At 38.7% G+C, this 25606-nt stretch overlaps 1 protein-coding gene across 1 annotated transcript in view; it reads right to left on the bottom strand.

Moving 5' to 3' along the window:
* Positions 1 to 25536, bottom strand: part of LOC121313419 (catenin delta-2-like) — a 350408-nt gene extending 324872 nt beyond the window's left edge. The window contains exon 1 of the mRNA XM_041245943.1: positions 25250 to 25536. The gene's annotated coding sequence lies outside the window, so the exon portion shown is untranslated. The remainder of the gene's footprint in view (positions 1 to 25249) is intronic.
* Positions 25537 to 25606: the final 70 nt, after the last annotated feature.

Here is a 25606-nt window from a genome sequence, read left to right as displayed (position 1 = left end):
TCATGTCACGCCCCAAAGCCTCACAAAACCCAGTTAATGCACATCTTTATGTGTGGAGCGATGCTCTGGAGTACAATGTCTTCAGTTTTGGTCCAGAATTATTATTAAGGACATTGTGGATTGTCAGCTGCTGTTCCTGCTATCTGTTTGATTGAATTATTATCATCTGCTGTTGATGAGTTTCTGGTTTACTTTCATTTTATTATTTGGGATTTATTTTTATTCTTTTCTTTGGTTAAGAGCACTGATTATATGTTGGTGATATGTTCCCCGGTTACTCAAGCTTTTTTTTTTTTTTTTTTTTTTATTATTATTATATTATTTTATCAAATATGGAACTACCTTCAAGTAACGAGAAAACTGTAAATAAAAAAAAAACATATGTATACAAACGTCTTAAATTTAATTTAGTTACTATATATATATATATATATATATATATATATATATATATATATATATATATATATATATATATATATATATATATTTTTTTTTTTTTTTTTGTTGTTGTATTTTACTGCCCCCTACTACTTGTGTCCAGCATTAGCCTATTACACATAAATGCATTACTTTTCTTATAATTTGGAAATAAAATATTGTAATTTTATACACAAAGAGCAGTATGGGCATTGAATAATAACAGATGTCTCTCTTAAAACATATTTTACAATTATTTATATTGGATTTTCTTGCTACAAGTCCCAACAGATACACAATCAGTCACAATCAGCTACTGTACTGTAGATCCTCACCTTTTCTAGTGTCTTATAGGGTACAACAAACTTTGTCTGTATTCAGCTAATATATATACAATAAGGTCAGCCACTGAAAACTGATCACAAGATTCATCCTAAGCAAATATTATGATTTAATAAAATCCTATAAGAATAGAGAACAGTACTGTATAGCAGGGCTGTCAGTTAAGCCTCAAAATAGCAATTCATTAATTGGGCACACAAAATATAATCGTTTGAATAAATATCGATGATTGTACTGCCCACATACATTTTCACTCCATTCCTCCTCCCCCCCACGTGATTATTTTAATATCACTGCTGTTAAGTAAAGCTTGTGCACAACAATTGAATGCAAGGGGTAATTACACCTGGGTAGCGTTAGGAGAAAAAAACAAACCAAAAAAACACAATATTTGCCTAAAGCAAGTTTAACATACTACAGGAGTGTTACTAAAATAGTTATTCCAAACAGATTGCAGCACTTGGGAGTGTATATAAACTAGACACAAGTTTATGAAAACCTTTTTTTTTTTTTTTAATTTAGTGACAGCTGCAGCATCACGCATTGCATCCTGTTAATACTGTACCACCTAACCTTCACTACCTGTGAAACACACTATGCAGAAATCCCTGCCTAAAACATAATAATAATAATAATAATAATAATAATAATAATAATAATAATAATAATAAATTGATTTACTTACCACAACATGCAGACTCGCTATAGGTCAAGCTCATAGTTACTCCAAAATTGTGTTTAACATCACTGATCGTTTAGTTTTATTTTTTTAACGTTATTGAATATTGTTAAATATTCATTATATAACAGCTCATTTTGAAACTCCGAAAAAGTGCAAACTACATGCAGTCAGTTTTCTTCAATGTGCACAATGTGTTTTACAGGCTGTTTGCCAGGAATACAAGCCTGTCGTCCTGCTCTGGATTCAAGGTGGCGCGCTTTTTTTTTTTTGGTTTACACAGTGAATACACAGAAGGGCGTACTTACAAAGCATTTTCATACGTGATTCGCTGGTAGGACGGGACAGGAGAAGAAGAGCACAACCAGTGCTTGTCTGGCAGAAATACTGTAAATAGCAAGGGTTGGGTGCAGTTTTGTGGATAAATTTAAATGATGTTATTAATCATGCGTGTTACAAAATTTTTTAAATGATCCATGAGTGGGAATGTTGCCTTTTTTTTTGTAAAAAATATAGTGTTGATTACATGGTGCTTTATTCATGTTTAATTCACGGTAAACTACATTTTTGCTTCACTATATATGCATTATACACACAGAGTTATTTTATTTTGTATTTTAGTCAGGTGTGTTTTGTTATGTGTCCCGTGGCGCCCCACACCTCCTCCCCCGTTTATAACGCTCATATTTTGTGTCCCCCGAGACCGGCATTACAGCGAGGGAACACTGCAATAATAATAAAAATAAGAGCAGGCATTACTTATAATAATAATAATAAAAAGAGGAGGCATTACTGACAAAGCTTTGGCAGAGGTTTGTTGATGAATAAGAACTATACAATTCGTTTTTACTTCATATTTTAACTTGAGAGTTTGCCAGTAGACTACCTTTTTAATATAGTTTACACAGGAAAATGATCTATTATCAAGTCGTGAGGAAATCAACATTTAACTTTTCAAAATATGTAGCATTTGTCATCCACAGTACTTATATTTTTGTCCTGGAAATGACAGCACACACATTAAATTTTCTGCAAAACATCACTTGCATTGTTTAAAATGTCACAGTGTTATGAGTCTTGGGTACACAGACTTCAGCAAAAGCATTCAATGTAAGAAATAAATAACACTCAAGTGCCTGCCTCTGTTTGCATTCCTTTGCCCGTGTGCTGCTTGGTGAGATATAGTTACCTGATCTTTTCCCATGCTCACATCAATCGCTCTCGCTCCAGCTGCACCCTGCTCTGGCTATTATAAATGAAATAATCTAGTAGTAGTCAAATAATCAATACTTGATTTTGTATTTATTTATGCATTGTTTTGGATATTAAAGTTTATGGTGCCTTCTCGCGACAGATGTGTAACCTGTGTTGAAAACTGGGAGAAAGTGAAAGAAAGCTGTGGAAGATGCTAAGGTAAAGAAAGCTGTGGAAGATGCTAAGGCTGCCCTTCGAATTGGTGATATTATGGGGCAAGTTTAGCATGGAAGAGGGGGTCTTTGTCTCAGTTCAGCTCCTCCTACATGGCACAAGGCAGCCACAGCTCCACGGAGGAAGCTGGTAGTCAACAAGGTGCAAAAGCAGGAGGAGAGGATCAGGTGTGTAAAGGCCGTTTCCCAGGCCAAGCAGGGAGAATGGATGAGATGGCAGAGTGAAACAACGCAAGATCGGCTAGCAAGACCTAAGGACAATGGAACAGAGCAGGATCAGTTTCCTCATCAGATCAACATATGATGTTCTCCCATCACCACAGAACCTAAACCTCTGGGTGGGTGAGGATCCCTCATGTCCTTTGTGTTCATTACCTGCAACATTAAGGCACATTTTGACAGGATGCAAGGTGGGTCTTAGCCAAGGGTGGTTTACTTGGCGCCATGACCAGGTGCTGCGATGTTTTGGCATTGGAAGACAAGCATAACCTGACCAATAAGTTGCCACCAGCTCCATCAAAGCATTACACACAAAAGACAATAATCCTCCATCCAGGAGAGTAACCACCAAGAAAAGCCTCGCCGAGGACAATTGGAAGCTGCTAGAGACTGGAAAATGCTGGCAGATATTGGTCAACAGCTTAATTTTCCACTTGAGATTGCCACCACTAACCTTCAACCAGACAGTCTTGTGGTCTGGATCAGCACACCTTGTTCAAATGGTAGAGTTAACAGTACCATGGGAGGATGCTGTGGATGAGACGTATGAGACTAAGAAAATTCAACATGCTCAACTAGCTGCCGAAGCGGAACAGAGCAGAAGGAGGGTCCGGGTTTACCCAGTGGAGGTGGGTTGTCGAGGATTTGTGGCACACTCATGGAGGGGTGTGATGCAGGGACGCCAGAATCACTGTTCAGCCCTCTTGAGGTGTCATGGGCTAGTCGACGAAACACCGAGGATGGAAAGTGCCCACTTGAAGATCCCAGAGATGTACCCTACTTAGCTCAATCCAGACGGTTGTCATGCTGATGCGCTGGGGAGACCACACTGTGTTTGATCTCGCTCCAGCTGCACCCTGCTCTGGCTATTATAAATGAAATAATGTAGTAGTAGTCAAATAATTAATACTTGATTTTCTATTTATTTATGTATATGGTTGTCATGACCACACTATGTTTGGTCCTCGGAGCCAGCATCGCAGCCGTTGTGTGTGCTGATGCGCTGGGGAGGCAAAATGAGCTGATCCCTGGAGCCAGCATTACACCAGTCATCAACACCAGACAGAAGGATATCTACATCTTCAGATGGAAAGCAACGCAAATGGATGGAGATGCAGATGGATTACATTAGTTTACTGTAAAGCTACATCTTAGTTGGTGCTTACCTTGACGAGAGCAGAGTTCAAATCAGCATGAAGTTTTAAAATCTACTTTCATTTAATGAAAATCTATCTGTGCGGTTTTATTAAGAACAGATGTAACGAGCTCATTGGCAGCTGATCAAACATCAAAACAAATCTGGTAACTGGGAAGGCACCTGGAGTTGAAGTGGTTAATTATATCAAGACATTACATTTAGAAGATACACACATTTAAATACTGTCTAATTTTAGTACATTATGAGGCTGTCTGTTTGACATATGTACAGTAGAGGTTAAAAATATATTAGTAAAGGAAATTTATATTAAATTGTAAATTCACCCCTGCATTTTCACGGAGAACTAAAACCAAGAGCGCTTATTCACTATCATTAAGAACTGTGTTTGTGTTTTGTGTTTAGTGTTGGTGTGTTAAACTGGACTTTTGGTTGCGGGTCAACCCGTGGGATTTTTACAAACTAAGCGATACACGCCGCTGTATTCACTTCCATCATTTATTATTTACAGGTGTTTGCCATAAGGCTCTGGACATTGATGTAATTTCAATAAACACCCTTGCACCTGTTAATTATTGTCTGTGTGATTAATCACCTGTATTCACGCACCACTTTGCCACACAAACGCATAGATGTAGAGTTTTTCAAGAATCTTCGCTTAAAAGACACGGCGATGCTGTTGCTGTTACTGGAATGCAGAAGAATATTAAAAAGACATGTAGATGAAGGCAACAAACAGTGCTTAGAATCCAGTCTCGTTGTCATGCGAACGGTCTACTGTTAGTAACAAAGAAAAAAAGTGTGTCTGTGTTTATATGTATATCTATACACAGACTGATATTGTTTAAACTACTACATGCCATAGAGTTTAAACGTTTATAAAAATTTATCAAAACGCACATCCCTGGAGTTTCTTAGCCTTAGTGTTAAAATGTACATTTGATGGATGGGATGCAAAATTAAATGTGCGTTTCAGGAACGCATGAAAAGAAAAGGTAGCACGACCTCTGTATTTCATATGTTGGTGTTCTAAGGGGTCCAGGATTTTTATCTTTTTCCAAAAAAACAAAAAAGCAAAAGGTAAACATTTCAAATAAACAACTTGAGCGGTTTTAACAGTCCATTATTTTAACCGTAACACTGAAACATGACACCTTTATGCCAACCTGGCCATCTGCGATTAACTTTTAATTAACTATCACATCAAAGTGATACAATTTCAAACTTTTTTTAAAAAGTGCTTTCACGTAACTGAAACAGAAATGACGCACTACAGTTATCAAGGTCAGTGTTAATCAGGGTCTGAATTGTGTGAGTCTGCTTCAGAAAGATGTGCCAAGCAGCACAAATGCCAGTCACAGTGTGCTATATACGGACACTGAAGCAATTATACAACTCTGAGTACAAGTTCCTCAAAGGATATCTGAGCGTGACATACATGATAAAGAGTAATTAAAAGAGCCCTGCTGTGATCAAACAAATCCAATGCGTATTAACTTTTTCACCAACAGATTCTCTTGTGGCCCTTTTTAAATCTACCCTATTATTAATCAAGTAGTCTACCTTTGGAGACACAAATTATTATTCAACAAATATGAAAGCTGTACTTAATAAAAAAATAAATTTAAAAAAATGATATGCTATCATAATAGACTGCAGAGACAGTGCATGTATGTTTATGTGCAGGCACACTTATACAGTTCTATACTCTCACATATTCTGTATAATACAGTCAATGCAAATATACAGTGCGTCCTGATTATCTTCATTTAAATTTTTTTTTTTTAATGAAGTAATTAGAATTAGAAAACCACTGAGTGCGAACAGCCAATCAGCTTCCAGATCTACCCGGCTTCTATTTGCATAGATGCCCACTGGAACGTTGAAGTAGTTAACTGTGAATTAAATTTGAAATCAATCCGCGCATAAATACCGGCTTTTTTCCTTAACATTCTAATATACAGCTAATCTCATAACATAAAAAGCTACATAAACATTGATAATTTCTGACGCTGGTCAGAGAATCATGTCTGTGACATGACACCGTAATGAAGGCTCAATTCGCAACTACTGGACAGCAAACCGACAGGAAAGGCACAACTGGTCAACAATTCTGTCAAAAGCTGGCTACAAACAATGTCCTGCTTCAAAACCAGCCAGTCAAACTGCCAAACCTGTTTCAGTTCTTTCCGCACCAGCCAATCCAATGCCTGCCAGTGGGAATGACGCCCCGCCTCCAACAACAAGTTTCGAATCCGACTCTATACTACACAGACTATTCAACAATCCTACAGTTAATTTATCTGGCAATGTCATAATAATAATAATAAAAACTGTTTTCTCTATGTGTATGACGTTTTTCTATTCTGATTATTTTAGGGACTATTTTCCTCAGCAGAAGGTTACCCAGTGAAATATCAGAAGTTCAAGGTAAATATGGGTTTTAAAGTTTTTTGTTAAAGAGAAAATAAAGAAAGAAATCATTTTCTAATAGCAACAGAGCCCTCTCGATGCAGGCTCTACCGTGTGGTAGATGACCTTGACTTTCATTAGCGCCCTCGTCTACGGCTAGGGAAGCATAACACCAGTTACGGTCATCTACCAAACGGTATACTATATGTAGTTCAGTGTTTCTATATACCGTTCAATAAAAGTACATCACGTGGTGAGCGACCAAAACTTCTGGTGTTAGTTGTAATTCCAAGATCTTCTCTAAGCTGCCAACCCCAACCGTGATCCTGTGACACTGTACTGAAAGGACCAGCACTCATCCCGAGTTCAGTTTCGGTTCCGATTTTGATCCTGCTCTGAGGCATAATCAGTCTTTGAGCCACTGTCTCAAGCACAGATAAAACAGGGTTTGATTGGCTAGTGCAAGTCTAAAGTTTGTAAAGCCAATAAAAAAAATTCAGTGGAGCGTAATTAAAATGTGTGTTGCATAAATAAGCAGCACACGCACATGCACCTGATTAAAAATAAGTTCAAAACATATGTATAAAATCAGGAGTTTAGTGGATTATAGCCAAAGGCAATCCAACACATGCACAGGAGGCCAGGGGTGCATGATAAAAGATTTGGAGAAGACTGGCCAAAATCAAGATAAAAAACATGCTATTAATTGAATTTTTTTTTTTTTTTTAAACAGAGAAATACATTAAATAGACTCACATGTAGTTGTGATTTGTATAACCTTGGTACTCCAACAGTCCTATTTGAATTATTCAGATCATATTATAATCAAATGAACCAGTCAATTTACAAGGCTAGATCTGCCCCTGTTAATCACTAATTGATTGATTGTGTTCACTATTAAATAAAACCAAAATCCTACAAGTTATTTTCTACTTTTTTGTGTGAGTTTTGTGCATCATGGAGGGGGCAAGTGTAGCAATTTGTCCCTTGGACAACACTATTTTTTTTTTTTTTTTTAAACTTGGTATGGTCTCTTTATGAGGAATATATGGGATATGTATAAAGCATCTCAATTCCAATCCTTTGGTCAATGCAAAGTGTTCACTGGCACCCTATTCAAATGACTTTAATCTTGCAATCTGTCTGTATGCTTGCTGAAAATGGGTAGTCATTAAAATGCTGTACCATTTTCAACACACGCTGATCGTGCATTATTTAGAACAGTGGGATGTTACACATATTGATCAGTATCTTCCAAATGGCATAGTCCTCTGCAGCTGTCTTATTATCCTCGCATTCCCCTCCTGGGACATTTGCATTCAATGAATTCATGTGACACAAACTCTCAAATCCTGCTGGCAAATACTCATTTTACAGCCAGCCAACTATCTAACAGCTGATCTAGGCCTTACTGTATATTACATAGTCAGCAATAGGTTGAAATCCTCTAGTTACTTTATTTCTTAATAAAGTAAACATGATTTATTAATAGGCCACAATGTTTTTTTGCATTAGATCTTTCAAAACAAGTACACACACACACACACACACACACACACACACACACACACACACACACACACACACACACACACACACTTGCAAAAGTATTTAGACTCTTCCTATGGTGTCCTATTTTGTGAAATTACAAAATGATGCATACAGTGTTTTACACTTAATATTTTATTCAAAACTTGAATGCTCAAACCGAAGACTTCTAAAGGGTAAGATATGTTAAACTAAACGTCAGCAAAAACTAAAGAGAAAAAACTGAAATATGCTGATTGCATAAGTATTCAGACCCGATAACTCAATATTTGGTGGAAGGACCTCTGGCAGCAATTACAGCCGCAAGTCTTTTTCTCTACCAACTTTGCACACCGGCTCTGTGCAATTTGTGCCCATTCTTCTTGGCAGATCAGCTCAAGCTCTCTCAAGTTGCTTGGGGATCACTTATGGATAGCAGTTTTCAAGTCTTTCCACAGATTCTCAATAGGATTCAAGTTAGGACTTTGACTGGGCCACTCAAGGACATTCACTTTCTTATTCTTAAGCCACTCCAGTGTAGCTTTGGCCTTGTGCTATGGATCATTGTCCTGCTGAAACGTGAATTTTCACCCCAGTTTTAAGTCTTTAGCACACTGAAAGTGGTTTTCCTCCAGTACTTGCCTGTACTTTGCTCCATCCATTTTTCCTTTAATCTTAACAAGCTTTCATCCCCATAGCATGATGCTGCTACCACCATGCTTGACTGTAGGGATGGTGCGACTGGGAGATGTGCTGTGTTGGGTCTGCACCAAACGTAACGCTTGGCATTTAGACCAAAAAGTTCCAGTTTGCTTTTGTCTGACCACAACACCTTTTGCCACATTTTTGCAGGATCACTCAGGTGCTTTGTTGCAAACTCCATGCAGGCTTTGAGACAGCTTATTTTTAGTAATGGCTTCCTTCTTGCCACCCTGCCATACAGGCTACTTTTGAGAAGTGTTCTGGATATTGTTGACTGATGAACATTTTCTCCCATCTCAGCCACTGATCTCTGTAGCTCTTTCAAAGTTGATGTTGGCCTCACAGTGGCATCCCTCACCAGTTTCCTCCTTGCCCGGCTGCTCAGTTTGGAGGGGCGGCCTGATCTAGGCAGTGTCTGGGTGAGATTTCTTGATGATTGAGTAGACTGTGCTCACAGGGATATTCAGAGACTTCGATATTTTTTTGTACCATTCTCCTGATCTGTGCTTTTCAATGACTTTATCCATGACTTGCTTTGAAAGCTTCTTGGTCTTCATGGTTGAATCTTTGCTTGAAATTCACTACCTGACCAAGGAACCTCATAGAGACAGGTGTTTTTATTCTGAAAGCATGAGAACCACTAATATTGCACACAGACAGAGACCAATCAACTAACTGTGTGGCTCATTAAGGTCATTTTGTACACCTGAATTAATTTAGGTATGCAACAGCAAAGGGTTTGAATACTTATGCAATCATGACTTTTCCATTTTTATTTCATATTCATTATTTATTGAATTCCTTATTTTTGTTTTTGCTTTGAATGTGTGGAGTAGGTTGTGTATATAACACATATTAATTCCTACTTCAAAGTGTCATGACTGCAAGCTTTAAAGCAACAAAATGTACAAAAATGTACAAAAATGTATAAAATGTAAGTGTGTACAGATGGATGGATGAACGGACATACAGACACCCCTCTATATTCCCAGAAACTCAATAATTTAAGCTAAATGTTTTTAATATCAAGTTTGACAACATTTGAATAAGCGGTTCTCCAGCTATATGCAAAAACAGAAGTGCAACATGCAGATGGTCTAGAATCTGAAATTCACAATAACTTATGCTGAATAATTTTAATAACAAGTCTCAAGACAATTGGATAATCATTATCCAGATATACAGTATGCAGAAATGTGTGAAGTCTGGCATATGCATGTACAGACATGCATTGGCTAGCCTCCACTATATCCCCTTTGCAGACTACTTCATCCACAACGGGAACAATAAGTCGGTGCTTCCACACTGAAAGGAGTTCATAAGCATTATGAGCATATATATATATATATATATATATATATATATATATATATATATAATATATATATATATATATATATATATATTTATTTTTTATTAGGGGTGCACCAATAAGATATTCTCTTCACTGATACCAATAGCCGATGATTATCTACCCATATTGGCTGATACCAATAGGATACCTTCAATAAATAGACAGTGTAGGTAAACTACTAGAACAGCGGTACTCAAAGTAATTTTGGCACAGGCATAAATTGCTCTTACTTGGCTGTTTGAGGGCACACTGACTATTGCATAGGATCTTATCTTACACACTGCCTTCTCCCATATATATATATGTCGTGAGAAGGCACTCTAATAAGGCCAAGTCTCAGGTAGTAATTGTGCGTGATGCACTTATTCTTTAAATAATTTACATAAAATACACAATGCAAATATTTTTTAAATAACTCTACTCTGTTTTAAAGGTCGCTCACCTCCAGTACAATTATTCAGAGAACGTGGATTCGTAACTAAAATCGATTACAGTGTTTCCATTGTCTTGTGAAATAAAAAAATAGAGATAGAAAATTAAATTCTAAATACTGAAATATATTATTTTTCTCAATAACAGGTCGGCAAAATTCAGTGCTTACCAAGCATATTAACACCCCTCCTCTGCTCACGAATGATTGGACAGCTGTCAGGTCTTTCACTTTCCCACTGGCTACTCCCTCGCCTTCAATTTTCATGCAATACTGTGAACGGCCTCTGCTTGCTTATGATTAGACAACTGCGTAAAACTTGGCAGATATTTGACTCTCCTACTGGTTAAACTTACAGTTAGTACCCTCACTTGAAACAGACAGTTTATGTCCCACCTAGCTAACTTATGATTGGGCTAACGCAGAGACAATGCAGCTATTCAATTGGTTGATCGTATCGCAAAAGCCATTCGGGAAAAAAAAAATGTTGCGTACGTACAAGTACAGCATAAGTGAGCAGCACTGTCAACAGACTGCTGTGGCGTGTTTAAAGCTTTCTTTATTTTCCCTCGCTACGACCTGCCAGAAATGTGTTCACGAACCATAATTTAAGCACAGCTGCTGCGGGCACGAATTTGCCCGCAGGCATGACTTTGAGGACCGCTGTACTAGAACAAGCTATAGGGCCTATATTTAAACTGTTTCAGAATTATAAATGTTAAACAATTAACAGCTATTGTTTACTTTTTGTATTTATGACAAAAACAACACAGGTATTGTTTAATTTTTTTTAATTTACTTCAGAAAATAAATACAAAGAATAACGTAGTATTATATTGTGTGCTTTGGAAGAAATTCAAGCATGAATATCTGTGTACATTATTGGCTAAAATAACAAACTGCTGATAGCTGATTGTGTTTTTTCCCTTATACTGAAGCCATGCCGATATGCAGCCCTAATATATACAGTGGTTTGCAGAAGTATTCACTCCCTAAAAATAATGTCGCATTCTGTTGAATTACAAATATTGTACGCACAGTTTTTCAAACAAACTTTATTCAAAGCTGCAGTGGTTATGTGTCAGCAAAATTTGCAAAGAAAATGTACAAAATGAAATTTACTGGTTGCATAAGTATGCAGCCCCTTAAGCCAGCACTTGGTAGAAGCACCAGTACTTGGTAGAAGAGTCTTTTTGGATAGGGCTCTACTAGCTTTGCACAGTAGGATGGTGAAATTTTTGCCCATTCTTCACAGGAAAATTGCTCCAGTTCTGATAAGTTTGTTGGGGATTGTTGATGGACTTCAATCTTCTAGTCTCAATTAGTGCGCACAGTGCTTGGCAGCCATGACAAGCATCCCATGATTCCACATCTTGTCAGACGACTATGACACTCAGTAACAAGCATCCGCTCTGCGTGCGGTGCCTAGGGGTCCAACATGCCACGGAGGCCATGGGCCAAGACAACTTTTGCAACTTATGCTTGGATTTTAAGCCCAGGGTACGTTGCAATAGGCTCAGAAGGGCCATAGGGATAGGCATTCAGTCTTCCACGGCAGAGCTGTCAGCAGCCCTCGAGGCCCCATCCCCACTCGTCAAGCTCTCACAGAGCCCCTCGCAGGAGATCCCCTGCGCTCAGGGTCCTGTGCCAAAACTTTGCAGTCGCTCCCCCTCCCCCCCAGACGAGAAGGGTGAAGCACTCAAGGCAGGCGAGAAATATTATTTATTTATCTCATGGAACAGATGGCCCAGATGACCTGTCAAGGCAGCAAGCTCCAGCAGCACATGTAGAGATCCCAGCCCCGCTACCACCTGCACCATCCATGGCAGCCCAGGCCACACCAGAGCCGAGCCTTTGATGGTGGAGGAGGACGCTATCTTTAGTGGCCTCCTGACCTGAAGACTCCTTACCCACGGAGATGGAGGAAGAAGAAGAGCTGGCGGCGTCGACTGTAGCGGAACCTAGCTCTGAGATTGCCTCGGAAACTAGTTTGCCACCATTGACCAGCTCCATGCCAGCATTGATGGGGTGCACTGCAAACTTTTTGTAGGTCCCCTGGTCGACACCGGCAGAACCTTGCCAGGCTGTGTTTCAGACATGGCAGGATTCCCCCCCAGTTGACTTGACATCGCGGCCTTGGTTAAGGCCTTGCCGGTGGGTGGACTGTCTAGGGACCATATGTGCCTGAAGCCTCAGTGTAGGGTTACGGAGACACACCTGAAGAGGGCTTATGCAGCGGAGGTGCAGGTGACCTGCCTGGCTCACTCTGTATTTAGATGGAGTGCTCACAGAGACTCTGCTCCCAGATACTGTGGCCATGGAGCTCCGCCTCCTCTTTAGTACGCTGCTCCAGATCTCCGGTCTTCAAGAGCAAGCCCAAAGCTGGAGCCTGGCAAGCCAGTGATGGCTCGCAAACAACTATGGTGTCGCAAGCAAGGGTACCTGATGCGGATAAGGCGGCATTGCTGGATATGTCGATATCCCTGGGATATACATTCGGGCCGGCTGTGGAGGAGATTTTACAGCACTCCCTTCGACAGCGTGAAGCATTTCGGCAGGTGGACGCGCTGCTCCCTCCCCGTGCTCGGTGTGGAGTAGGTCAAGCCATTGCCAGGCCCCCCAGGCATATACCGTCACAAGTATGGTCCCAGTGCCCATGGCCCTGCTGGGTGATATGAGGCACTGCCTACAGGCCACAGCGGCGATGGGAAACCGAACCCCTCCACAGAGCACCAGGAGACAATTCCAGGGCCGTCGCCCTAGACAGCCGACTCAGAGTGCTCCACCAACCTCACCAGCCCCAGCAGGGGCCCTGAAGGCTTGCAGCCTCAGACCCATCCTTTCACCACACAACAGCTACAATACTGGCATGCTTTCACCTCGGACACCTGGGTTCTCTGGTGGTTGTGGGACCACAAGGTACACTGGCTGACCCTTGCCAAGAAGACCAATCTGCAAATGGGGGAGGCGGTTGTAGTGGAGCAGTTTTGTCATATGGTTGGCTCCGAAACTCAAGCCTGGATACGGCACCACAACCCCAACACCCTGGAAGAAGCACTGAAACTGGCCGAGGACTTTGAAGACTCCCTGGTCTTACACAATGGTCGGAAGGGGCCTTGTATTGTTAATGTGGTTTTAGGGAATGTGAACTTCCATGCATTACTGGACACAGGGTGTGAGCAGACCTTAATTAGGACAGCTCTCCTTGGCGGTGTTTCATGGAAGCCAGGCTATCTCCTGTACATATGGAGACATGGTGACACACCCCACCGTAAAGCATATTTATTGGATGGACCGATAAAACGTCACCTAATAGTGGGGGTGGCGGAAAGGCTACCACACCCAGTTATTCTGGGCCCTAGACTGGCCAAACTATAAAGAATTGGTGCATTTAATGCCAGTCTTGACTACACACGTAATCGTGGCAGAAAAGAAAGAATGGGAAATAACTGGTGATGTTTTTCCCTTTCATACTGAAATGTTTTCCCCCCCTTTTTTCAATCAAAAAAAACAAAGAGAGATGGATACGAAAATTAAAGCACATGTTGAGACGTTTTGTAAATCAAGAGCAAAAACATTGGGCATCGCTTCTTCCCTACCTCCTTTTTACAGTGAGAGAGGTGCCGCAGAGTTCGACAGGATTCTCCCCCTTCAAGCTCTTGTACGTACATCCTTGATCTGCTGAGAGAGGGGTGGGAGGAGCACAAAGGCTCGTCCAAAAATGCAGTCCAGCATGTGCTCCTACTAAGAGATCGCCTAGATCTGGTCGGTCGTTTGGCCCAGGAAACCTCAAATCGGTTCAGCACTGGGAACAACAGCATTACAATAAAAATGCACTAATTCAAACCTTTTGACATGGAGACAAGGTAATGCTGCTACTTCCCTTTTCAGATTCAAAATTATGTGCTAAATGGCAGGGGCCGTATCAGTGATTCGGGCTATAGGAAAGGTGAATTATGAAATTAGATGCCGTAATGAATGTGAAATTTATCATGTAAATTTATTAAAGCCCTGGCAAGCAAGGGAGGCCTTATTTATTTATGGCTTCAGGCGAAGTAAAGAATGGTTTATGCCCATGTCTACTGACCCCTAACACTAAAGTCATTTAGATCAGCAACAGGAGCTGCAGTAAGCTTATTGAGGAGTTCTGCGATGTTTTTTTCTGACTTGCCTGTCAGAACTAACCTTGTTGAATATGACATTATCCCTCCCTCAGGTGTCACAGTACTATAGTGACCTTACCGGCTCTCAGTAAGATGACAAAGTGGAGTTAGCAAAGAGGTATTTCTGTAAGGTTAACGCTATTGCCAATTTCAATGCGTACCCCATGCCTCGGGTCGACGACCTCCTAGATAGACTAGTTTATCTTGACTCTGGACCTGACAAAGGGATACTGGCAGATCCCCTTAACCCGCAGTTCTAGAGAGAAAACTGCATTTTCAATCCCTAATGGGCTGTTTCATTTTAAAACCATGCTCTTTGGGCTATATGGTGCACCCACTGCCTTTCAGAGACTGATGGACCAGGTTTTTATACCTACATCATGAATATGCAGCAGCGTATATTGATGATGTGTTTATTTACAGCTCCACCTGGCGAAAGCATTTGGCTAGGGTTACAGCCGTCCTTCAGTCTTTAAAGGTAGCCCGGCTGACAGCTAACTTGGAAAATACACGTTTGCCAAAACAGAGACTCAATATTTGGGTTTTTTAATGGGAAATGGAAGGGTGAAACCCGTTGTCACCAAAATCCAGGTTTTGGTACAAGTGGCAATCCCCAAAACCAAAACTCAGATGAGGTCGCTAGTGGGATTAGCCAGTTATCACTGCCTCTTTATCCCCGAGTATGCCACAGTGGTTAACCCTTTAGTCAACCTCACCACAAAGAGTGCACCAAATTTAATTAAGTGTTCAGTAGAATGTCAGGGGATGTTTGATACTATTCAGCGTAGACTGTGCCAGGGCCCCCACTCTCATCACAGCTGATTTCATCAAGAGATTCATCCTCCACACCGATGCGTCGGATGTTGACTTGGGTGCAGTCTTGTTCCAAAAGATAGACAGAGTTGAACTCCTGATATTGTATATCAGTAAAAAGAGGCTCCCTTGGGAGCGCAACTACTCCATGGTCAAAAAGCAGTGTTTGGCCATTAACTGGGCTACTCACTCTTTACGATATTACCTGCTGGGACATACATTTCATCTTGTCACAGACCATGCACCACTCAAGTGGTTAAGCACAATGAAGGACAGCAATGCCCGAATAACTCAGTGGTATTTGGCATTGCAGCCCTTCATGTACCACAAAGACCATCAAAATGCTGATTATTTTTCCCGTGAGGGGGGTGTAGTGGGAAAGCAAGATTCAGCCAAGTGTTCTTTCGGCTCCACTCTGAGCGATGGCATTTGTGACAGAATTAGAAATAGCCACTTTGCCACAGTCACACTTAATTGTTGTCCATTTTTTCGTTAAGTATGGAAAACTACAAAGCGGTATGATTGTAATTCAATATGTTAATGTAACATTATTCAACAGGCCTCCTTCGACTATGAAGCAAAGGTGTTTAATTATATAGGGAGATGCAAACTTTTTTTGCCATAGCTGTACTGCTTTCTCATTGTATTCTATAGGTAAATTACACAACTGTACATGCAATACTGGCAAAATTTACAGTGGTCTGTACTGTCTGTATAGCAAGATTATTATTATTTTTTTTTTAATTTTGTCGTTGCCAATTTTTTTTTTTTTAATTATAGATGGCACTACAGCAACAGCAAGCACCAGTTGTTTTACTCATAATATTACTTTTAAAAATTTCATTTGAATCACAAATGACACAGTAAGACAGCACCACTGTTACATTAAAAAACAATTGTCAAATGACAGAAAAAATCATCTATGTTTTTATTTTATTTTATTTTCTCATTGAGCTTCTAACTGTTGGAGCAAATTCAAGCAATGGTGAAGGCACATATGGTTATAATAAAGTTGGACAAATAAAGGGTATTTTACTTGACTAACCGCTTAAACAATACAATGAACAATACAGGTGTCACACATTACATGTTTCCATATATCTGGAAAACTGCTTATCCAACTGTGATGAAGCTAGGTATTGGCATGATTTAACACGCGTTATTGGGGGTACCAGATTGTGGGAGATGTACTGTATGGAGGTGTCTGTCTGTCTGTACATCCATCTGTCTGCATGTCACTGCTGTACTTACATGTTTAACCCATATACTATAAATCAGTCATTTAACTTTATTGTGATACTAACACCTAATTTGCTTACTTTGACAGCTAGGTCTTAAATACCACTTATCCAAGTTCCATTAAACTATGCATTGCCCTTTCTTGTTATAGTATACGACACTGTTGATATACTGTACATCATGGTCATCCACTTCAATATGCTGATACAGTAGCTCTAATCTGTGAAATATGTTGATAATTGTTTTTCTTTGAATGATATGACTCAAATTTCACAACGGGTCAATCCATAGACCTAAATATTTAACCCACTTCCCCTGAAATCCATAGACCTCAATATTTAACCCACTTCCCCTGAAATTAATTGACATTTTGTTCCCTGGCTTCAGGGAGAACCTCAAAGCCTTTGCTTTTAGACACCAACTTGTTCCCAATGGTACAGTATTCTGTACTCATTTAATGTCTTACTGAAAAACAGATGTCAAATTTAGTTTGGATAAAAATAATGTATTCTGCTTTCAGATATGCTTTCAAAATATCTTGACACATCTTTGGTAATAAAACAAGGGAAATAGAAACTTGCCACAGTGCCTCCTTGGGGATGTCTGTAGTAATATAAGTGATATACAAAGAATCACACTTCAGGAACAATTATGTAACTATGAGGGGAAGTAGGAACCATAACAACAAACAAACACAAATGTGTATTTTAAAATTATATCAACAAGCAGCTAAAGTAAGAACATTTAAAAGCATATTGATGACGTGCGAACCTCACTATATAAATCACGTATAAGTGCATGTAATGAATTAACTTTTAGAATGAGGTTTACAGCTAAATACAGTTCTATACTGTTTTAAAATTAAAAACTTTACTTACATTTCTTTTTTTTTCTAGATCATTTTTTATATAAGTTGCTATAGAATACTAAAGAAACATGTTTTTAATGCTGTTTGAACACACTTTTCAGGACAAAAATACATTCTCTCCAACAATACTGTACCAGTATTGGCATGCTGTGTACACTGCATACCGTGTAAAATGGTAAACACACTTCAACACCAACCCATTGACTGGTTACAATACCATCCTTTGATTTTGACATTAGTTAGGTGTCAACATTTTAATTTTAATAGGAAATACAATTCTGAGTGTCTGTTATAAAGGTCAGAAAATTAAACATAATTAGCTTAAAAAAAACACCCAACACCAACACCATTAGTACTGTTGATTTATTGAATTTTAAAAGGAAACCCCAAATTATGTCCAAAATAAATTATTAGTAAAAATCCTCCCACTGCTAAGTAAGATGAATTATTCAATTGTCTGTAAAATTACAATTATCAGTTCTGAAAGGCAGGTTTCTTTTGATAACCAATTAGCCTTAAAGGGCACCATAGCTAAACCAATTATTAAGCTGTATGGTAAAAACGGTGTCAGGTACAAACTGAATAACAGCTAGCAATGCATGGTTGTCATTCTTTGCACATTGGTGATGTTAATGCTGTTCATTTTCTAAACTGAACCAATTGAATAATTAATGATAATTACAGTGTTACAGAACAGGCCGTGGCTTTTACAATACTATGACTACTTGCTGTGGCTGCCTCTTGTGTACTGTTATTGTATGCTGTCGTAAATGTATTTTTAAACAGTCAATTTTGTTTCACTTTTTTAATTCACATATCCTGGATAATTGATCAACTGGGGCTGTTTAAGTTATATCATAACCTCACCCACTCCCCCTCAACTGTCTGCTCTTTTCATACTTATACACACACTGCTTAAGCAACAGTGCCTCTCGATGATGGCTCTACCGTGTGATAGTTGACCGCGATGGGAGTTATGCGCCCCAACTGAAGGTGAGGTCGTTAACGAATGTCAAGGTCAACTATCACACGGTAGAGCCACCATCGAGAGGGCACTATCGCTATTAGAAAATTACCTTTTTACCATTGTTTTCTTTAAAAGAAAAAAAAACACCTTAAACCCTAGATTTACCTTGAACTTGTACTGATTCGTCGGGTAACTTTCCACTGGGTAAAGACGCTCTAAGAAAATAGTCCTGGACATTTTTTAAATAAAGAACAAGCATAACATATATATATAAAGACAAAAACAGTGAGTTTTTATTTAGTAAATAGGTTTTTATTTTTCTTAAACCCTATTTATAATCAGGACACTGCCTGAGAAATGAATGAAGCAATTGCTGAACAATCCGTGTACAATGGAGTCTGAACTACCAATACAATCTCTCATTAAACAGAGTCTGAACTACCAATACAATCTATCATTGAATAACACATTAAATAACAATGCATCCTAACTCACCATGTTTCTACCTTCAATCAAAGCCTTTCTGTCCTGAATCTATATATGAATAAAGCAATATTACTGAACTGTCTGCGTCTCGCTTTGTTGCTGTTGAAAGATGCTTTGTCTGAGCTCCAGTCGAGCTGACAGTCTGTGATTGGTAGTTGCAGGTACAGGATTGGTTGCTTTTGTCGATGCAAAGTATTGATTGGCTGGTTTTGGGGATAATAAAATGGTGTCTTTGACTACACTTAAATATAGCAAGTCAAAAAGAAATAGCTAGCACTTGTGCGGACTGATTTTAAATTTGAATCACAGTTGGTGCCGAGATGTTCCAGCAGGCATCTACCGTCTACTGGAAAACGATTGAGGGTGAACAGCCAATCAGCTTCCAGATCTAGCTGGCTTCTATTTTGCATAGGTTCCTGCTGGAAAGTTGAAATGCTTAACTGTGAATTATATTTTAAAATCAATCTGCACATAAATACCAGCTTTTTCCATTAACATTCTAATCTACAACTAATCTGATAACATAAAAAACTACTTAAACATACTTTCTGACACTGGTCTACAGACAAGCGAAATCATAGACTGTGACAGGACACCATAATGAAAGCTCAATTCGCAGCTACTGGACAGCAAATCAACAGGGAAGACAGGATTGGTCCACAATTCTGTCACAATTCGGTCGGATCCAAACAACACCCTCCCTCAAAACCAGCCAGTCAAACTCCCAATCCTGTTTCAGTTCTTTCGGAACCAGACAATCCACTCCCTGTCTGCTTGAATGACACCCCGCCTCCCAACAAGTTTCGAGTCAGACTCAATACTACACGGACTATTCAACAATTGTACATGTCCAGATAAATTATAATAAGATAAACAGTAAGACCCCAATAAATACATATGTTAGCAATAACAATAATTTTAATAATAACGTTTTCTTTACGTGTGTAGTTTTTCTATTCTAATTATGTTAGGGACTATTTTCCTCAGTGGAGTGTTTCTTGGCAAAATATCAGAAGTTCAAGGTAAATATAGGGTTTAAAGTTTTTTTTTATGAAAATAAAGAAATAAATTGTTTTCTAATAGCGATAGAGCTATTATAATTATCGCTTAATTACAGTCGCTAGAACTGGAAGCTGATTGGCTGACAGTAATGAATAGTTTTCTAACACAGTATATTACACACACATTGTAAAATTATGATGCACAGTGTTGCAAGACCTCTAGTGGTGTTAGAAGCTCTCTGAACCTATACTGCTTTCTTGGCTTGAGGAAAATGAAATTTGAATAAATTCATTATCAAATATACAGCTACTGGCCATTGACAAAATACTCTTTTGACAATTTAAAAGCAAGACAATCATTTAGCTCCTCCCTTTCACCCCTCCTTAATAATCAGCCACTGGATTTGCTCTGGGCAGATTCGTGGACATGTACACTCTTTCCATGCTGCCTTTTTTCACACCAGCTGTGTGTTTTCAAAAACATCTGTTTTCGTCTCTCAAAGTACGAGAAGAACAGATTATCAAAGTTAGATCAAATGTGGTAAAAACTTGGTTCCCGATTATTTTTAAGGAAACCCATTAAACAGAAGGCCCTGTTGGGTGCAGGTGCTACAGTGCCACTTCCTCTATCAGGACGGGCTGGTGGCAGATTTATGGAACATGAAATGTCCAAGAACACCAAACTTTCTTCAATTTATGATATAAAACCAACTGAAATCTGAACATGCAACTCTAACACCTGTTTAAGGTGACTTGAACCCCTATTAATCAGATAGGTACATCAGTATCAATAATTCTAGAAAGCAATCTGAACAGAAATTTGCATTTTCCTTCTGTTTTCTGTGTTCTTTGTGTGAATTTTCTCCTGCTTAAACCTTTTTTTAGTTTAAAAAAACGTGCGAAGGGTGAAAGTTGGCCACTGTGCAAACCAAAAAACAATAACATAATTCCCCAGCAACCCTTTTTAATGGAAGCAGCTTTGGACTCACTACAAACACTCCCATAGGCATGGTCTGCCAGAAGCTACAGCTGATCAATAGCCAACAACTCATATGCTAATGTTATAGTCTTTTTCCTTCCCCAAGGGATATCACTCACCTCATTGCCAACTAATCCTGTTCTTTACATGACTGAAGACACTTGCTTTGTAGACCCACAATTAAAGAGGGGACTCATTACATACTTGTACAAAGAGCGCAAGATTCTATGCCTGGCCTAATGGCACCAGCAGCCTATATATGTTTTCTGTAAACTCAATCATAATGGAATTCGAAGATACCAAAAGTATATCACCAGTAATATTTTTAAGCCTCAGTTGGCGTGTGAATTTTTACATTAAACAAATGTTGCGTGTTCATGATGTTTAACAGAGTTAAGCTGTTAAAATATATATTTTTGTCATTTTTATACACAATATACAGAATTGCTAACACTTCAAGTATAAGCCTTTTCTACGTGCATGCTTTTCAATAATGTGTTACCACAATTTGTATTTTTACCAAATAATGAATAGCCAAATTTAACTTGATGATGAAGTATTATTATCATTTTATTTTTAATAGAGGACCAAATGGCTATTTGCGTTCAGAGAAATGCATAGCCTCAAAAACTGGTGTATCTCACTGAGCTAAAAAAAAAAAAAGCATTGGGAGAGCATTTTTTTATTTATTAATACAATAAGGACAAGGATTTATACGTAATTTTGTGTGAACACAATTGAGCAACCTGTCCAAGCTGAAATATCAGTATCCTACCCCGCCTTACACTTACACTTAACTAACATACTGTAGTATCCATGAGACCTAAAATAAATTTCTCTGCATGTTTTATTCTGCATGTCCTACTATGTGCCACCATTCCATCTTTTTAGTCAGCTCCAGATTCAGCTCCATGAAGATCCCCCAGCAGCACGAAACATCAGTGAATAATAATAGGCTCATTACAATAATGCATGCAAAACTGCACTGCAATAATTACATAGATGCCAGAGTTCCAAGGTCATAATTGCCTGTTCACCAGAGATACTGGAGTATTGTGATAGCAGTATTTTACAAGATAATATGCATAAAAATATGGTCAACAATAAAAACATGTTATTTGAGATGATCAACTGGTTTCCATAACCGTTGTCAATCTACCCACATAAATAGTCGCCTGTACTGGATAACACTATTCATAAGGCCCAGGGTGGGACAAATCACTTTGTATGCTGGTGGCCATTTGGCCACTAGCTTTCAAAACCTGGTGGCCAAGTGGACATTTATGGTGGTCAACATTTTCAAATGGGGACAATATGAGGAGATGTGTATGTTACACACATTGCTTTTGCATGCTTTGTTTTCATGTAATGTTTTTATTTGATTTTTATTTTATTATTATATTTAAATTGTGGGAGGGGAACTAATACAGTCGATGTGCCAGAGTTAAACTGGCTAAAATGCCAACACTCTGTTACCTTCTCCTTCAGTTACATTCTCATAGAGTTGACCAGATGCAGATTTTTGCTTCACTTGACATTTTATTTTGAGTAAATAAGAGATATTTTGACTAAATGTTTATCTTTTATTTATTTCATTTTTTTGTTCCCGGTCCGTCTAAACAAATCAATCGTCTCTTCCGAACTGCAGACAACTCAGAATTGGTAATGATAATTCCCGCTGTTCTACCCGGTGCGCGCTAGTATGGGAACAAGAAAAGGGGTCTTTGTGTGTGTACCTAAATTCAACGGTACTGTTGAGCTTTGACTGAACAAAAACGTCACTGCTGTCACAACACTTACGGGTATTTAGGAACGCTTCGTTGCATTCCTAAACTAAACGGTAAAATTTAAAATGAACGATTCTGCATATCGGGCCTCCAGCTTCAGAATCTAAAAAGAATATTACAAAATCTTAAATACAAGTTTTTATTACATATTACTGAATTACTTCGTTTTATATATATATATATATATATATATATATATATATATATATATATATATATATACACATACACATACACATACACATATATATATATATATATATATATATATATATATACACACATATATATATAGATAGAGAGAGAGAGAGAGAGAGAGAGAGAGAGAGAGAGAGAGAGAGAGAGAGAGAGGTTGTAGTTACGTTGTCATATTTGCTGTGTCTTATTTGTTATACAATAATACATAAGTCAAATAAATCATGTGTGTATATTAACAATTACCGTTTTAAAATCGGACAACGGTATCATTATCCACATTGAAATCCCATTCACAATTTTTTATATAGCAGCTTAATCGTGGTTGTGGGTGTCGCCATCTTTCTGTTGAGCGGCTCATCTTTTGAGCTCTTTGAGTTGAGCAAACGCTGCGCCTCACTAGCTCTCAACGGTGAGTTTAGGAACGCATCCTTTGAGAGATCAACAGGGCGGTGCAGATTCTGTTAAGCACAAAGCCTTTATTACAGAACCAAAGTTGTGTTCTATATCCTGTAATGCTTAGTCGTCAACGTGGTGACTTTATGGTCAAATCTACTGGTCACATTCAAATTGAAGGTCGCATTTGGCAACCAGGCGACCTGATCTGAACCACTCTGATAAGGCCTTACTAATACCTCTACCACACACATACACACACACACACACACACACACACACACACTAGATCAATTAATAAAGCCTATGTAATCCACTACTGTGTTGATTTCTGCCTTTGTCTAATACTGCTCTGGTAGTCTTGTGATGGAACTATTCCATTGCACAGCAGGTAGTTTATGCATTTCCAGGTTTGTGTGGAAGCCTAATTAGACACAAGGCTGTGACTTCTAGGTGGTCTAAAGCTTGAAAACCTGGAACTGTAAGCAAACTAAATCTTCGGTCCAACCTCCACAGTGACTTTAATTATGCCAGTAAATCTTTCATGTGACTGTCATGGTTTAATTAATTCCTAGTCTGAAAAGATCTACTTTTCATTTACTTTACAGTTAATTATAAATACTGTAGAATGTTTATGCCACGGCAGAAAGGAAATCACCGAATGTGTTCTTCTGTACCATGAGCTGGAAGTTGGAATGGTTTCTCAATTGCAGACTCAACAACGAATGCAAAAAAAAAAAAAAAAAAAAAACTGCAAATCCTATGCACAGCTTTTCAATAGCCTACTATTTATTAATTTAAAAATAATAAAACAACGACTTAATCTAGCTGGCGTTTGCTTTTGGATAACATGCCCGAATCAACACGCTTCTAATAAACAAACGTTTTAAAATAATATATCTGTTACGTTAACATAATATCTTGTTTGTTTTTTTTTTTCTATGGGACACCTGGTTCGTATTACTGTGAGTGCCTATACTGTAACAAATCATCAACCACACAGCACCATTGAGTGGTGTTGATAAAATTATATCATAATGCAAATTGACATATGCATTGAAATAAAATCTACGATTTGCCTGGCTTGAGTACGACTGAACCGATTCACCCTGGTCTATGCAAAGACAATCGATGCAAACACATTAGACACAAAGGAGGTAAAGAAAGGAGACGCATCTTTCTTCCAGTCATTAATTATACAGGAGTCAAATATCACATTTCATCTCACCTTTATAAAACAATGCTCCTATTCTTTGGACGCCAAGCTCCTTTGCTCGGAGACAGCAGGGTTTTTTTTTTGTTTGTTTGTTTTGTTTATTATTTTATTTTTATCTGGAGTAAACCCAGGCAAAATATGGACGCTTATATTAAACACCAATAATTCAAAATGTAGGTCACTAGGCATGAAAGTAATATGAGTATTAAGCTTTCCCGTACTACACAAAGCACCCATATTGCACAGCAGAATTCCAGTGAGCCACCGACATTCTAATATTTCTCTGCTAGGACGCTATACAGATATTGTTAAATTAAAAAAAATACACAAGACATTTTTCTTCCTTAAAATTGTTATTCTTGTTTGCAAGAGCACACTGATTCTGTGCTGTTTCCTTTAAGAGTAGACAAACGAGCACCATGCAAATCAAATGAAATAAAAATTAAACAACTCGGATGACATTGCACTTACCAAATAATATCCTGGGGAAAAACTCTCTCCTTTATTTCCCCGTTTTCTGTCCAAAATTTAACTGAAATTGAATTCAACTCTCATGCCCTGCTGAGGTGCAAAACTGGACCATTTGCTTGATGTTGGCCGAAAGAGGAAAGCAGCACCCGCCGAAGAGGAGGAAAAACAGCTGTATGAAAGCGAGACCGGGTCGCTGGTGATGCACAGCTATAGCGAGGTAGCTGAGCTGGTACTCCACTCCCGTCTAGAACAACCCGCTACCAGACACAGCACCGTGGCACCTACTCCTCTGCACTATAATACTACAGGAAGCCTGCAGAGCGACACCTGCCGGACATCCACGACAACAAACACATT

The sequence above is a fragment of the Polyodon spathula genome, chromosome 3 (genome assembly GCF_017654505.1).
Source record: "Polyodon spathula isolate WHYD16114869_AA chromosome 3, ASM1765450v1, whole genome shotgun sequence".
Classification (NCBI taxonomy): Eukaryota; Metazoa; Chordata; class Actinopteri; order Acipenseriformes; family Polyodontidae; genus Polyodon; species Polyodon spathula.
The sequence above is the reverse complement of the archived record's forward strand: the minus strand, read 5'-3'. Positions and strand labels throughout refer to the sequence as shown.